Source organism: Teleopsis dalmanni, chromosome X (assembly GCF_002237135.1).
Source record: "Teleopsis dalmanni isolate 2A chromosome X, ASM223713v2, whole genome shotgun sequence".
Taxonomy (NCBI): Eukaryota; Metazoa; Arthropoda; class Insecta; order Diptera; family Diopsidae; genus Teleopsis; species Teleopsis dalmanni.
In genome coordinates, this window is record NC_051848.1 from 3636165 (window position 1) to 3651118 (window position 14954).

At 30.6% G+C, this 14954-nt stretch overlaps 1 protein-coding gene across 2 annotated transcripts in view; it reads left to right on the top strand.

Moving 5' to 3' along the window:
• The window catches only part of LOC119689676, a 152826-nt gene that overhangs the window by 94915 nt on the left and 42957 nt on the right, over positions 1-14954 (top strand). For both annotated transcript variants that reach the window (XM_038104558.1, XM_038104559.1), the window contains one exon: positions 10299-10357. The gene's annotated coding sequence lies outside the window, so the exon portion shown is untranslated. The remainder of the gene's footprint in view (positions 1-10298; positions 10358-14954) is intronic.

The window sequence follows — 14954 nt, forward strand, 5'->3', positions numbered from 1 at the left end:
AATACATTTTTATATAATAATTTATATTATATATAAACAAACTTAAGATAAAAAAAAATATTACAGTTGCTATGTATATAATTTTATTTAAGAGATATTTCGGTCTACTTCGAAGACCATCTTAGTTTTATTACAACAAAAAAATGTGAGTGCAAAAAGAAAAAAACATTTTGATTGCAAAATGGTTAATATCTTATTTATTTCAAATTTATAATATTTTATAAAAAAAAATTTTACACAAAAAATGTCAAAAAAAAGTATTATTAATTATTTTCTGATTATATTTAGAATTAAGGAGTAATTATAGAATAAGACCTGTGTAATTGAAATGGGATTGATCGGTTCAGATTTAATTATGTTTCTTACACAAACTGGTCAATATATAGTGAGCGCAATTTACTTAGACGCACTTAATATTTTTTCAAAAATGATACAACGAACTCGAATATAAATGTTTTTTTTGTTGAAAAAGAAAAAGCAGTGCTTGATAGTAAAAAACAAAAAAGAAATATATTTCATATCAGTCATTCTTCTTACATATGTACAAAAACACAAAAATAAGGCAAAATAAACGCGCAATTTTCTTAGGCGCACTATGTTTAAACAAAAGAAATCAAAGAGTTTTCATAGTTTTGACAATGCTTAATACTTTATAATTCCTCCGTTTTGGTTTATAACTGAAAAAATTCGATTTGGCATCGAATCAATCAATTTTTTGATAATCACATCGTCGATTTTGTCCCAAGCCTCTTGGATTGATGCTTTGAGCTCACTCACTGTGGAATACTGACGTCCGTTGGCATAGACCTTCCGTGAAATTATTCCCCATAGGTTCTCAATGGGTTTTAGGTCAGGACTCCTTACTGGCCAATTCATTACCGTTATCTGCTTCGACGAGAAGTAAGACTTTGAAAGCTTGGACACATGAATGGCGGCGTTATCCTGCTGGAAAATTAGATCCCGATCGGCGTGTTCCTCCAGAAACTTTATAAGAACGTCATTCAGCATTTCAGTGTACTTCTCTGAGTTCATTCTTGTATTTATGAAGCACAAAGTAAGTTTTCCATGGAGTGAAAAGCCACCCCATATCAAGACAAATCAGCCTCCAAAGTTTCTACTCATTTTTATGGGATTGTTTTGGCGACGATCATGCCAGTAAGAGCTGAAACTGTCTGGCCCGTCCAAGTTAAATTTTTTCTCGTCCGAAAAAATAACCGAGTGCCATTCTTTGATCCAATGCATATGATTTTTAGCAAAAACAATGCGATTCTTCTTGTGCATTTCTTTCAGATGGGGCCGTTTCATCATTTTCTTCCATTTTATGTGGCCATCTGCATGTAAAATTTGCAGCACTCTTCTTTTTTTAATTGGTAGCTGCAATTTTGATGCGATTTGAGCTGCACTGAGCCGATTTTTTGTTGCTTCTTCCTTTATTTGGTTTTTGAGTCGCCGATTTATCTTTGCATTTCGCTTGTTATTCGTAGGGGCTTTACCATATTCCTCACCCAAACGTGAAAAATTTCTTACAACGTGTTCCGATCGGTTTATGTGGCCTGCAATTTTCCTCTTTGAGAATCTATTTTGATGTAAACACCCTATTTTGGCTTTTTCTTCAGCGCTCAGAAATTTTCCGTTTGCCATTCGACTTGCGCAAATGCGGAGCCTATTTCGTAAAGAATTTGTATGGTTTTTGCTTTTAGAATATTAGCTCAAATATTAATGTGTTATGAAATACAAACCTTTTTACAGAACAATCAAATAAACTAGTCCGAACTACCGAAACAAATATATGCGTCTATAAAAATTGCGCACTTACTTAGCTTCTTTTTTATGAAATTCATCATTATAACTTTGCAAAATAAAAATCACATTCCTTTTATGTTTGTTACCGTTTAGTAATGGAAAAGAAAAAACAATAATGAAAAAAGATCAATAGCTTTGCTCTTTAACAAAAATAAAAGCATTTTTTTTGTGTGCGTCTAAGTAAATTACGCTCACTGTATATATATATATATATATATATATATATGTATATATATATACATATTTCGGTCGAAATAAAAGTTGAAATTCTTGAAAAAACTAAACCGACTTTATCATATCATTGAGGTTAATGATCTAAAAAAATCTTATTATCATTGCGGTCAATTATAAGATTGAAAATCTTGTGTAAAAGGTTTTTAAGATTTAGTTAAAGCTAATATATTAACTTCCTTTTTGTTTCTTTAAGGAAAATACAATTTTTAATATTTTGTTTGCAGATTTTTGTTCTGTAAAGTTTCAGTTCAATTGGACCACTCTTTATTTCTGTATGTAACTTCTAGTTTTCATTAGTTTGAAAAACCTAATACGTCAAACCTAATATATTTAATTATATTTAATTTCTTTATTAAAAATAAAATTATAAGTAACAAATACACAGTCCTGAAAAGTAGTTGCAGTTAAAATGGGACATTCCTTGTACCTATATTTAATTAGCTTGTGTGTAGGGTGCTGAAGCTTGGGTGAAGCCAAAGGTAACTTATTAGTTGATTTAACTTATTTTTAAATTTATAATTTATTATTTTTTTTTTTATTGTTTGAAGAGATTATGTTAAAAAGCATGGTGTGCGTTGAAAATACGTTAATGTACCCGAAGATAAAAATATTAAACTTATGCAAAGACACAAAATGCTTAGATGACACAAAGTAATTTATTATTTCACACAAAATTACACAAATAATCATTTCAGCATTGTTTTTATTATTGTTGTTGTTGTTTGCAGCTTACGTGCGCGCAGTTGTTGTCATTGCCATTGTCGTTGTTGTTGTTGGTGTACGCAAGTAATGCATAATGATCTTTAATCTTTTATTTGTCAATTTTGGTAGCAGCTGCCTTTAAGGTACTTATAGTGCACAAATACACAGAAGTGCAGGACGACAATAAAAACGACAATAACACACTTTCAATTGCCATAACAAATACAACAATAAGTGGTGTTTGTTTGTGTTAATGTGCAAAACGAAAATTTGTTAGTGATTTGTTATTGGTTGTTCAATATCAAGATTTTCTGTTATTAATTCCCCGTTTTGTTTTATTCTTTTCTCATATGTTGTTTTTGCGAACGTTTTTTTTTTTATTGTGGTTTTGTGATTTTGTTTTTTAAAGTTTTGTATATTGTGGGTAGCGTTAAACAAACTGTTTTTGTTTTAACGAGTGTATGTTAAGATGGTCACCGGCATACATACGTATGTATGTGTATGTGTCTTAAAGCTGGGCAATGGACATTGTTGTTATTTCAGAATTTTTATGCTTGCCAACTCCTTGCCAACAAATGCGAGTATATTATATGCATGTATTTGTGATTTCTAGTTAAAGTTACTTATTGTTGTTGTCTTGTCTACTTTTTTGTCTTTTTTGTTTTGTTTCATTTTTATTTTTTCCCTGGACATCTTGTCAACATGGTGTTACCGATGTTTGGTGCGACTTTTGCTTTTACGACATATGCAGAATCTGTGTGTGTGTGTGACGTGTGTGACAACATTAAGCAAATGACAATAATTTCGTTGTGTTTGTATTGTTGTCAGCAAGATTGTTGCTGTTATACTTTTTGTTGCTTAAAGTATATCTCTATAAAGAGTACAATTTTTGGGTTTTATATATTTTATATGTGCATTCAACAACTTGCAATTATGGAAACATATACATATAGTATATATTATAAAATATAAAAAAAACGAGCAAAAAAGCTTTCAACAGTAGCTTGTTAGAGGATAAAGAAAATGCACTCAGTCAGTTAGTCAGTGTAGACAGACGGACGGACGGACGGACGGACGGACATGGTGCAAGATTTAACTCCATTTAATGCTGCTAGTATTTTGCACAATATTTCATTTCGTGTTCCAAACTTAAGACAGATGTACAAAAATGAATGATTGATTTACTGCTTTTTACTAGTACAGTATGGCGTAAAAGCCATACCAGTTGTGCATATAGAATTTGTATTTTAGCGTGTGTATGTGTGTGTGTATGCAAGCGTAGTTTTAAATTGTACACACAATAATTTTCAATTTAATGAAATCTATTTTAATTACATATAATGTAATAAAATTATTGTAATTTAAAAATAAAAAACAAAAAACAAAAAACAATTTAAATAAGATTTATATTTTTCAATCGCATTTGTATTTATTATGTTTTTCAGTAGCTTAATATATAGTATGTAAAATGAATGTCAAAAAAAATAAGAATTTTTTTCTTAGTTTTTTCATTTTCATTTTTATTTTTTACATTATATTTTACATATAATTTTTGTTTTTTTTTTTTGTTAATTTTAAAATGCCTTTTCCTTTTTTGTTTGTCATTTGCTTTTAAATTTTTATTTATTTTCTTTTTTTCTGCTTCAATTTGTAGCTTAATAAATAAGCCACTACATTTCATTTTAATTGATTAAAATCAATTGTTGACTTTGATAAATTGTTGAAAAGTTTAATTTGTTTTTTTTGTTATTTACATTTACATTTTTTCACTTTTTTCACTTTTTTCTTTTGTCACATTTACATTTTTTATTTTTTTTCTTTTTGTTTGCTTTCCTAAAACGCCACAGCACTTTTACACCCTTAAATATTTGCTTATAAACACATTGGATTTGGTGTTTGCGTGCCATTTAGCGTGCGGCCGCCCGCCCCTAAAAGCGTGCTTCGGGTTTTAAGGAAAAAGTGGTTTCCTCTTAAAAGTCTGAAGTCTGCGGCTGTCATCGTTATGTCACTTTACGTTTCATTGTTGACGCTTTACATAATTCAAGCATTAATAATTAAAGTAATTGCTAAAAAGATTTTCATTTCGTTTCTCAAATCTCTTGTGGTTTGTTTATCAATAAAGTTTAACAAAAGTAAAGCTAGAATGAACAAATAAAACAAAAATGAAAAAAAAAATTGGAAAAAAAATAAGAACAAATTAAAAACATTTTAAATTATTTTAACTGATGAGGCGGGGGAATGGCAAGTGGCTCGCTGTTTATTGTTTAAAACAATGACTAATTGTTTTTCGACTTTTACAGGGTGAGTATGTGCTGATTTAGTACATTTTTAATAGTTTTAAATTTTCTAACTATATACGAATCCTTAAAGGCTATTGTTATTTATTTTGCTCTAAAAATAAATGCTTTATATTAGCTCTAAAAAGCATTTCAGGTTTTTTCAAAACTTTAAATTGGTTTTTAAACCTCTGAATTTCTTACACAGTAACATAATGGGCCAATATGCCTGAGTGTATGCTTAATAGATTTCTTAAGAAATCTTTTCAATACTTTTGGTAATAACAGTTAGAAAATACACAAATATAATCTGAGGTGGAAGAAATCAAAGCACCATTACTCTTACAGATAAAATATGTGCTTGTGAGTCTTAAGCTGGACATACATACTACTTAGTTATGTGTTGTTTAAATACTAGTTTTACTAACTGATTGAGTGCATGCTTGTATCAAAAATTGAGTGTAATAACTATAACGTTGTGTGATAATCAACAATGGCTGAGAGATTGCATTCTGTACTTCATTCTGTTCATTCAGCGGCTTATAGGGGAACGTTTTAATCCCTGCTTCTCTTAGCCACTAATGAAAATTGATATGTTGTCATTTTTTTGCGACAGGCAAATAGGAATTAGAACCTTTGACTTTGTACACAGAAATAATTGGAAAGTTTCTAAAATTATATCTTTTTTAATGACACACTGGACTATAGAACGGTATAAAACCAGACTCGCTTTGCTCTGTTGAATCTTTTGTAGTATAAGTCTAACGACGCTTAAAGAAGAAGACGCCGAAGTACCTTCTGTGTCTATGTTCAGATTTATCCAGAACCAGACAAAACTTTTTAGACTTCCTAATATTTAGTATACTCGGCGTCCGGCTGGTTCTACTGTGTTTATTCTTCTACACACAATTACGAGGAATGTGAACTCAAAATGGCTTTCTCAGGTGATTAGGGAGGACTCGATTTTCGTTGTAATTCACCCACTTAGTTTATCGCTTATCAAAACGATGACCAGTTTTAGTCTCACTACTTGGGGTGAAATTGGGGTGATAAATATTTTTGTCTTAGAAAATTCAAGTTCTTTCAATTCCTTCTCCTTATCAAATCTGTATTTATTCAAAGAGTTCTGAAAAAGGTCTTTAATACTGAATTTGCATGGGTTCTATTTTCTTAATGGACACCATAATTCCCTTGAATCACCTTGTATAGTTTAAATTTGTTTACTGGCAAGTTTAGTTCCACAAACGTTAATGTGCAAATATCTATAAGATAAATGACTTTCAGCTTTTAAGTTTAAGAAGTTTTATTGCCAAAAAACAGAATGCCTTTCTAATTGGATAATTGGAATTATAAGTACTTTCGTACATAACAAATTGTTTTCAATAATTAAATTTCTGGTTTTCCAACTTTCAAATCAAACAATTATGTTCATATAATATTCTTATATATTATATATACCATATATATATGAATAGTAATGAATATGTAAATATTTTTTTTACTAAAATTGAAATGGCCAATTAAATATGAAATTTTATTTTTTCATGAAATTTGCAAAAAATCTTCTAAGAAATGCTACTGACATCAGCCAGTAGCCAATTTCGTAAAGAAAAAAGTTGGAAGTCTCTTGTTGCATCATTTTCTTCTCATAATTTGTACGTGTGGGCATTGTTTGTTGTAGTCCTTGTGGCGTAAGTGTTTGAGAAATAAGATTGTCTTTAATTCAACCACTGGTAACAAGAACACACTGTGTTCATCTTGGCCCATACCGTGCAGTTACATGAAGTGATATTAAAAGATATTATTTCAGCATTAAACGTAAAACTCGAGAGAATAGATGTGCCTCACAAGTCAAAAACAAAAACAACTAGAACCAAAAATAAAGGAAACAAAAAACTAGATATGAAAATGTTAGACCAGGTGTAGGAGAAAAGAAACCTGAGAAAAAATGTACCAGCACTAGTGCAAACAAAAAAATGGCATGGAACAATAGCAAATGGTAGCAGTTATTCATCCAAAGACACACATACTACACCAAACAGTCACTGTCACAGCACATACATACATAGGTATATATGTGAACGCCCACAAGCAGACAAAGTTTGTCTGCTGTAAATTACAAGGACAGTGGATTGTGTGAAGATCTCAGACTTTTTGGTAACCAGAACTTAAGTAATTGAATGGAGAGTATATGCAAGTGCATTAAAAGGAGTATAGGAACGAGGGAGTAACTTTTTTTATGTTAATTAAAGACACTATTCAAGTTTGACATTACTTTTATTCAATTTTAAAAATTACATTTCGATTCCTATAAATTATTGTTTCAAATTTAACGTAACAATTTTGTTTTAGAAACTCAAATAAACTAGGAAAGAATTTGAAAGTTGTTATAGTTAAATTTTAGTACAAGATTTAGTAAAGTCCCTACTCTATTGCTATAGAATATAAGGAAATCAGTGAATATGGTAAAGCCCTTTTGAAATCAATTCATTATTTCAATATCTTTAGTAAAAACTCAAGAAAATGTCTTAAGCTGGCTTGAGTATTTTAAAATACCCTTTCATTTAAGATATTTACTTATTTATTTAAGTAAGAGAGCAAAAGCGCTCTCTTCTTCACGCGCCTCCCCTCTCTTGCTAAGTGCGCACTTTCTCCACTTTTGTGCCTAAAGTCTCTCCCTCCATCTATCTCTTCAAATACGTTTTTTTTAAAGTATCATCATTCATTTTGTCGACATGACCAAACCAGCGAGGCGGCTAAATGTTAATTTGCTGTATTATAGCAATGTCTTGATAAAGCTCCTACAACTCAAGATTCATACGGATAGGCTGACCGTCACCTACTTGTAGATAACCAAAGACCTACAAAAGTTCGTATAGTTCATAATTTATTCGGATTCGGTAGCTGTCGCCTACTTGTAGATGATCAAAAATTTTACAAAGGGCTCTTCATTCGAAAACTCTCAATCCTGTCTCATCATTTGATAGTATCCATGCTTCTCTACCATACAGAACTGCAGATAGGATGAGCGATCAATACAGCTCTTTCTCAAGAGAGAGCTCTACATTCCAATTGTTTACTGAACGCCTTAAAAGCACTTCTTCATCATCATCATCGACATCATTGCTGTTTGTTACAGCGGTGCAAAGATAGATAAAATTCTTGATACAGAAAGTATAGTCGCCAGTCAACGGAAGATTTTTGAGTGTGAGAATTAGTCTGTTAGTGTTATCTTCAATATTTTCTTAGTCTTGCTAAAATCAGTTTTTATTATACACAAAATTGTGATTGTGACATATTGTCATCATATATCTTAATGCACAAACACATTACTCTATGCCTTGATCATTCACTCTGTAAACTAAACTAAGCATTAATACTGTTTAACAGTAATATATTACTAGCAGTGCAACCAATACATAAAAAAATGCTCGATATTATAAGTGAAGTACAGTGTGTGTAATTTTTTGTTACTCTTTGATCACAGTTGAAAACTTGTCAAGAGAATTTTTATCTATACTGTTAAAGAGTAATGTGTTACTAGCAGTGCAACCAATACATAAAAAAATGCTCGATATAATAAGTGAAGTACAGTGCGTGTAATTTTTTGTTACTCTTTGATCACAGTTGAAAACTTGTCAAGAGAATTTTTATCTATACTGCTTAAGAGTAACGTATTACTAGTAGTCCAAGCAATACATAAAAAAATGCTCGATATAATAAGTGAGGTACAGTGTGTGTAATTTTTTGTTACTCTTTGATCACAGTTGAAAACTTGTCAAGAGAATTTTTATCTATCCTGTTAAAGAGTAATGTGTTACTAGCAGTGCAACCAATACATAAAAAAATGCTCGATATAATAAGTGAGGTAAAGTGCGTGTAAGTTCCTCCAATACACAATAAAGTCTTGACTTGGACAACTAGTAATAAATTTCTTTTAATTTGCTTTCGAAAGAAGAGTGGAAGCAGCATGAGTAAAAGTATTAGGCGGAGAAGAAGGATGAGAACATTTTCTTGAATATGTGATAGTAAAGACAAATTGAAAATTATTAATTGTTTATTGTTTTGTTTTGTCATTCATTAAGCATTCATTAAGTTGTTGTATTACTTGTTCAAATATTTAAATTATTTTTAATTGTTTAAAATTTCATAGAAAATATTGAAATATTGTCCATAGCAAGATTGTTCGGATTAAATAAATACTAGTAAACATTTATGTGAGTTTTTATATTTAGCATATGTATTTTGCATTATTAAAAATAATAATTTGGTAAAGAAAACCAATAAATGTTTAAGATATCAAAAATATTTTCCACACAATATTTTCCAAACAAATCTAAAAATATTTATTTAAAAATTTTCCTGTGCTTGTTTAAATCAAGCAGCCAAAGGACTTGCAGTGGCCAATTGAGAGATTTTCATATATTTAGCACATCACAAAATTTATAAGTACACGTGTATCTGTTCCTGTACATGGGCGAGTACGAGTATTAGGTGTGCTTATCTATTTTTCTATGCTGCACCACTGGTCCTGGATGGAAAGGAGCAAGGCAAAAGCAGCACATTCATTTTCTCAGGATAATGCTTTCTTCATTTCGTATGAGTATTTGTGGGTTTTTGCACACATGTTGTAGCAATTGTACCTGCCATGGTTGGAGTAGTAGTCGAGCATCTGAGCATCTGAGCATCTTTGGGATTTACTTGTACACTTAAACGTTGCAAATATCTTTTCGTTTAAATGTATTTATGCTTGAAAGCAACTCTACGTACACCTACATATTGTACGGGGCGGACAGACAAAGGTGCAATGTTGTCTAAGTTAAGTTGAAAAATTAAACTCACATGTCTTACGAACATTTTTTGTTTCCTTTTTTCCGCCGGAAAATATGCTCACTTTTTTCTTTCTGGATGTGAGATGGTTTGATGTTGATTTGTCCAACATTTTAGATATGAGGTGAGGTTAGCTTAGCCTCAGAGTTAGTTATATTAAAACCTTATTTGGTATAACTTTAAAGTGATACTCATGTGTATATTTTTCTTGTTTATTAAAAGTTAATTTTTTTTATTCCTTTAAAATATTGAAGTGAGTTAAAAGAAAAATTTAGTACAGTTAATTCTATTAAAAATTAATGTTTAAAGCTGGGAATGAGTTAAGTAAACTAGTGTATTCTTTTCTACTAATATATACTTTACTAATACATTAATGTGCTGATAAGGTATTAATATATTTAAGAGTAAAATGTGTTTTTATTGAAGTAATATTTTTTTTTGTTTTTATTTTAGACAAAGATGTGTATTTAGAGAATTTTTAAGAGCCTTCAACTTCTTAGCAGAACACAGAGGTAAGTCCTTTAAAAACTATTGATTTTTTTGACAAGTGCTTCATGTAAACACATATAACCTACTATCATATCTTAGGGTAATTAAGATCTTCGATGAATACATACTGAATTATCTTATGCTATTTATTCACTGGTTTTTGTTTGCAGATCTTACTTCCTGCATTAAAGTTATATCACAATAATCAACGAAGCGGTTATAGTAACGGTTATTACCGCATTTCCTAAACACACACTGTATTTTAAAAAAATATTTTTCTTTAATGCCAACGAAAAATTGGTCAACTGTTTTTCGCTTGCAGATAAAAACTGTTGCTCAATTATCGCAGTCAGTTAAGTCAAATTGTGAATAGGGTGGGATAGGGGGAGGGCGAGGGGGCGTATTAACCAATGAAAACTGTCCAAAGCTATTAAAAATGCAAATATTGACTGATAAGTTTTTGGTGTCTATATTTTGGGATTGTAAAATATATTTTTAAGAAAGAGAGTATAAACCAAAAATTTTTATGGGAATATTGATGTATTTGAAATAGTGCTCTCTTGCCAAAACAATGCATTATTATGAATGAATAATATTAATAATAATAATAACAATAATCTTTAATAAAAAAAAAAGTTGTACTCTTTTATGTCACAAGTCTATCACAATATAAGCTAAATTGCATAAATTATGTTTTGAATTAATTTCTCAAACACCGTATTGTCTGGATCTGGTTCTCATTGACTATTATCTGTATGCGGATTTTTAAGAAATCTCAAATATCAGATAAAGAGAATTCATCCTAATGAATAAGTGATTTTAGAAACTGAAGACGATATTGTAGCCATCGAAAAATTGGGGAAACTTTAGAATATATGTATTCGTATCTCTCTTGAGCAAGGCAATGTTGTTGGATACCATTAGGGTTTATGCGATGGTTTATATTAACCCCACTCCCGTTGAATTGCATTGAAGATATAATTTCTTAAAAGTTCATTATTTATATTTCAAGATACTCATTTATTTTGTACACAGTAGGCTTTGGCAGAAATTTTATTGCAGTAGTCTACCACTATTAATTAATTTAGTCTATTTGAAATCGCCTACCTCTTCAGTCCTCTCTCTCCCCCAGCTTTGTTTGTCTTATTTGAAATCAGTGTAATAAACAAAAAAAGGAAAGAAATGATTCTTATCGTTTTTATTCAATTTATAACTACACAAATACGTGTGAACCAGTTTATATAGAAGGCAATATTACAGAGCATTGTTTATGTAACACACACTCAAAGAAAAAAAATAGTAAATGAAACAAAAATAATTATTTATGCTTTTAATCAATTAAATAATATCAAAGCATTAAAAGCACTCGTACTGAACATGGCAAATAAGATGAGAGACATATCTACACAACATGTACTAAGATTTTTTTTTGTTCCTAATCGAATGTGCCCAATAAATCGTATACGTCACATGTATTACACATCGCTCATAGCATTTGCGGTAATTAAAAAGAAAACAAAGTGCGCACGTATGAGCCAGTGTACGTGAGTGCGTGCATGTGCGTGCATGTGCGTGTGTGAGCGTTTGCGTGCGTTTGCTCCAATTGCAAGTGCGTGAGAATGAGTGTGATTTGAGTGGCAGTGTGTCTGTGTCTGTCTGTCTGTCTGTGTGTGTGTGTTTGTTTGTTTGTTTATTTGTGTGGATATCCTTTTTAGTGGCAAAATAAGTGTTGCCAACTATGGCTGTCAATATTGTTTATGGACGTTAATTTACACGTATATGCGTGCGTGCGTGCGTGCGTGCTTGTGCGTCTCAGAAGCGGGAGCAAAAGTTGGAGCTGAAGTAGGAGTTGGAGTTGGAGTAGTGCGTAAAATGTAATGACTTCGGCATTCTGTGGCAATTAATTGGAGCACATCAATTACAAATAAGCAGGCGTGCAGAAATGATGCATGCGGGTTAACAGGTTACAAAGCTGTAAAGCAATCTGTCTGAATATCGCTGTATGTGATAAACAAGTGTAAAGATAATTAACTGCATAACTACAAATTGTTGTTGTTGTTGTTGTTGCTGTTGTTGTTGTAATTGAGTTGTGGCTTCTTACACTACGTTGAGGTTGGTGGCTGTGATGTTAATCAGATTAGAAATCAAAAAACAAATTGAAATTCAAAGAGACTACTTTTCATTATTAAAAAAAACATATGAATGTAAGTCCTGTGAGTGGTTTTGATAACTGACACTGATAGTGATAAGTAATTAAATCCAAAGCATAATCCTAACTGTGTTTGATACTTTTTCTTTAAGGTTTCTTTAAATACATTTTTTTTTTAAATTAAGGGTGAAGATTTACTAAGAAGATGTGTTATTTACAATAGTCTTTTCTCAAGAAAAATCAAATACAGGGTAACCTAATTGATCAATTTTCTACCGAGGTAGAAGTAAAAATTTTCGCTTCATTTGCAAATGAAAGCCACTCATTTAGGTTACCTAATGAGATTATAGTTTTTCAGGTTAAAGTTTTAGGGATTAGAGAAGTATGTCGGTTAGAGACAAATCACATGAAGGACGGATGTAGTATGGCATTGACAGCCCAGCGGCAATCAAAATCATTAAATCATTTATTATAAACTCTAAGCTAGTTGAAGTATGTTAAGAGGCAATTAACGAGCTAAACCGTGTAGATACCATTACTTTCTTCTAGGTTCTTGAACATAGGCACATTGAAGAGAATGAAAAAGATCGTTTGAAAAAGATCGTAATAGTTTATATTCTTCTGGAGGTGGTTAAGAGAAGTGCTTACCTTTACTTTTTTGAGCTTTTCAATAATAAATAGAAGATATTTAGGTCATCTGTGATTTCTTGGTCAAGATGGTCCCCATATAATAAGAACAAATTTTGGAAACTCATTGGGAGGGGTTGCGTGAATACTGGAAGGCTTACTACAGTTCTCACTGGTCGCTCATGTAAAGGAACCTACACAGATAAACTCTGCATTCCTTTTAATACTCGCTGTAGAAATTATGAAAACTTTTTAATGGAAGCTATATTATATCTAAAGTGATGTTTATGTCTCTTTTTGTACAGAAAATGTTAAGAAATACTTCAAAATGAATGTATAACTTGTGTCTATACGTATGTACTTAAAAATAAATAGCAGAAGATTGTGTGGGTGTTTTATGTTGACCACATACAATAAAAGTTGGGACTGTTTTTTGCTTATCGAAATAGATGATCAATTTTCTTTTCTTTTGAAAGAACTTGTTATGTGAAAACGGTGTATTTGAAACAAAGTAAGTTTGATCATTTTAAAACGTATATCACTATTTTTTTGCTATAAATTTAAGAATAAATGAGGAAAACCAATCGCCATATGTCGATAGGTGAGAGCTCGATAATGCGCATAACCTTTAAAAAGTGGTTTTTAGCTCTTAATATATTGATTTAATTTGATTTGATTTGAGACTAAATGACTTTATCTTGTTCTCACATATTAAAGATAAACTGCATGGATAACTTTTTTGTGGACAAAGAAAGTTGTTGAGCTTTCATAAACTATACTTCGATGGTGTCTCAAGCGGAATAAAAGTAATGCTATGACAAATAAATTAAATATTTGCAAAACTGTTTTAAAAAAAATATTCTAAAAAGCTATAGACCCATTTTTAATGCAAACTACTATTTCAGTTTATAATTTACTTCGTGGTATAAATTGTGATCGGTTTTTAAAAATGTCACTCATACGCTATGGTGTACAACACATAAAATAATGTGTGCTTAAATTTATTGAATTTTGATTTTAGATTTATTAATCCGTCCTGTCTAAATGTTTATGCGAATTTTTTAAGATGTTTTAATAATTATTATAAATTTAAAATTAATTATTAAACAAATGAGAGCTAATGCCATAAATTTTCTCAGTTTATTACCAACTGCGAATGAAAGAAAGTTCTGTAAATCGTTGGAAATATCTAGAAACTATGATCTTAGCTATTATCTCTGTATATTAAATGAATAATGTATTATATTTTATGCTTAAATTCAATTGAAATATCAAAATTTTGTAGATTTGATATGTCTCTATTTTAATGATTCCATATCAACCTTTGGCCTCGCTTAACCACGTATTAGTCATGCTAAATAACTATCATAGTAGTAACATAGGTACATGTACATATATATATATATTATATATATATATGTAGTACATATTCATACAAATAGTGTGCACTTTATATATTCGAGAGTATAAATTTTGGTATGACATTATGAAAAGATTAAGTGAAATGAATTAACTGTGGCGCAAACTTATTTGACTCGAAAAGTTATGCGTTCACCAAATTAAGATAGTGTTACTTTATTGAAGGACTACAAAGTTTAGGTCATGTGCACATTTATATATACTTTCTTGGTTACTACGCGCCAGAAGTTGTTGTTAACGTGTCAGTTGGCTTTTGTTATTATTACATTTTTAAAATAGCACATCCATATAATGTTCCTTGGAGTTGGAGTTCTTCGTGGAGGAGAACGTAGTAATTTGTCAAGTCAAAGTTTGGCATATAAAATGATTAGAAACACTCCTTGTATTAAAAGTTAACATCAGAGTAAGTAGTAAGAAAATTAATA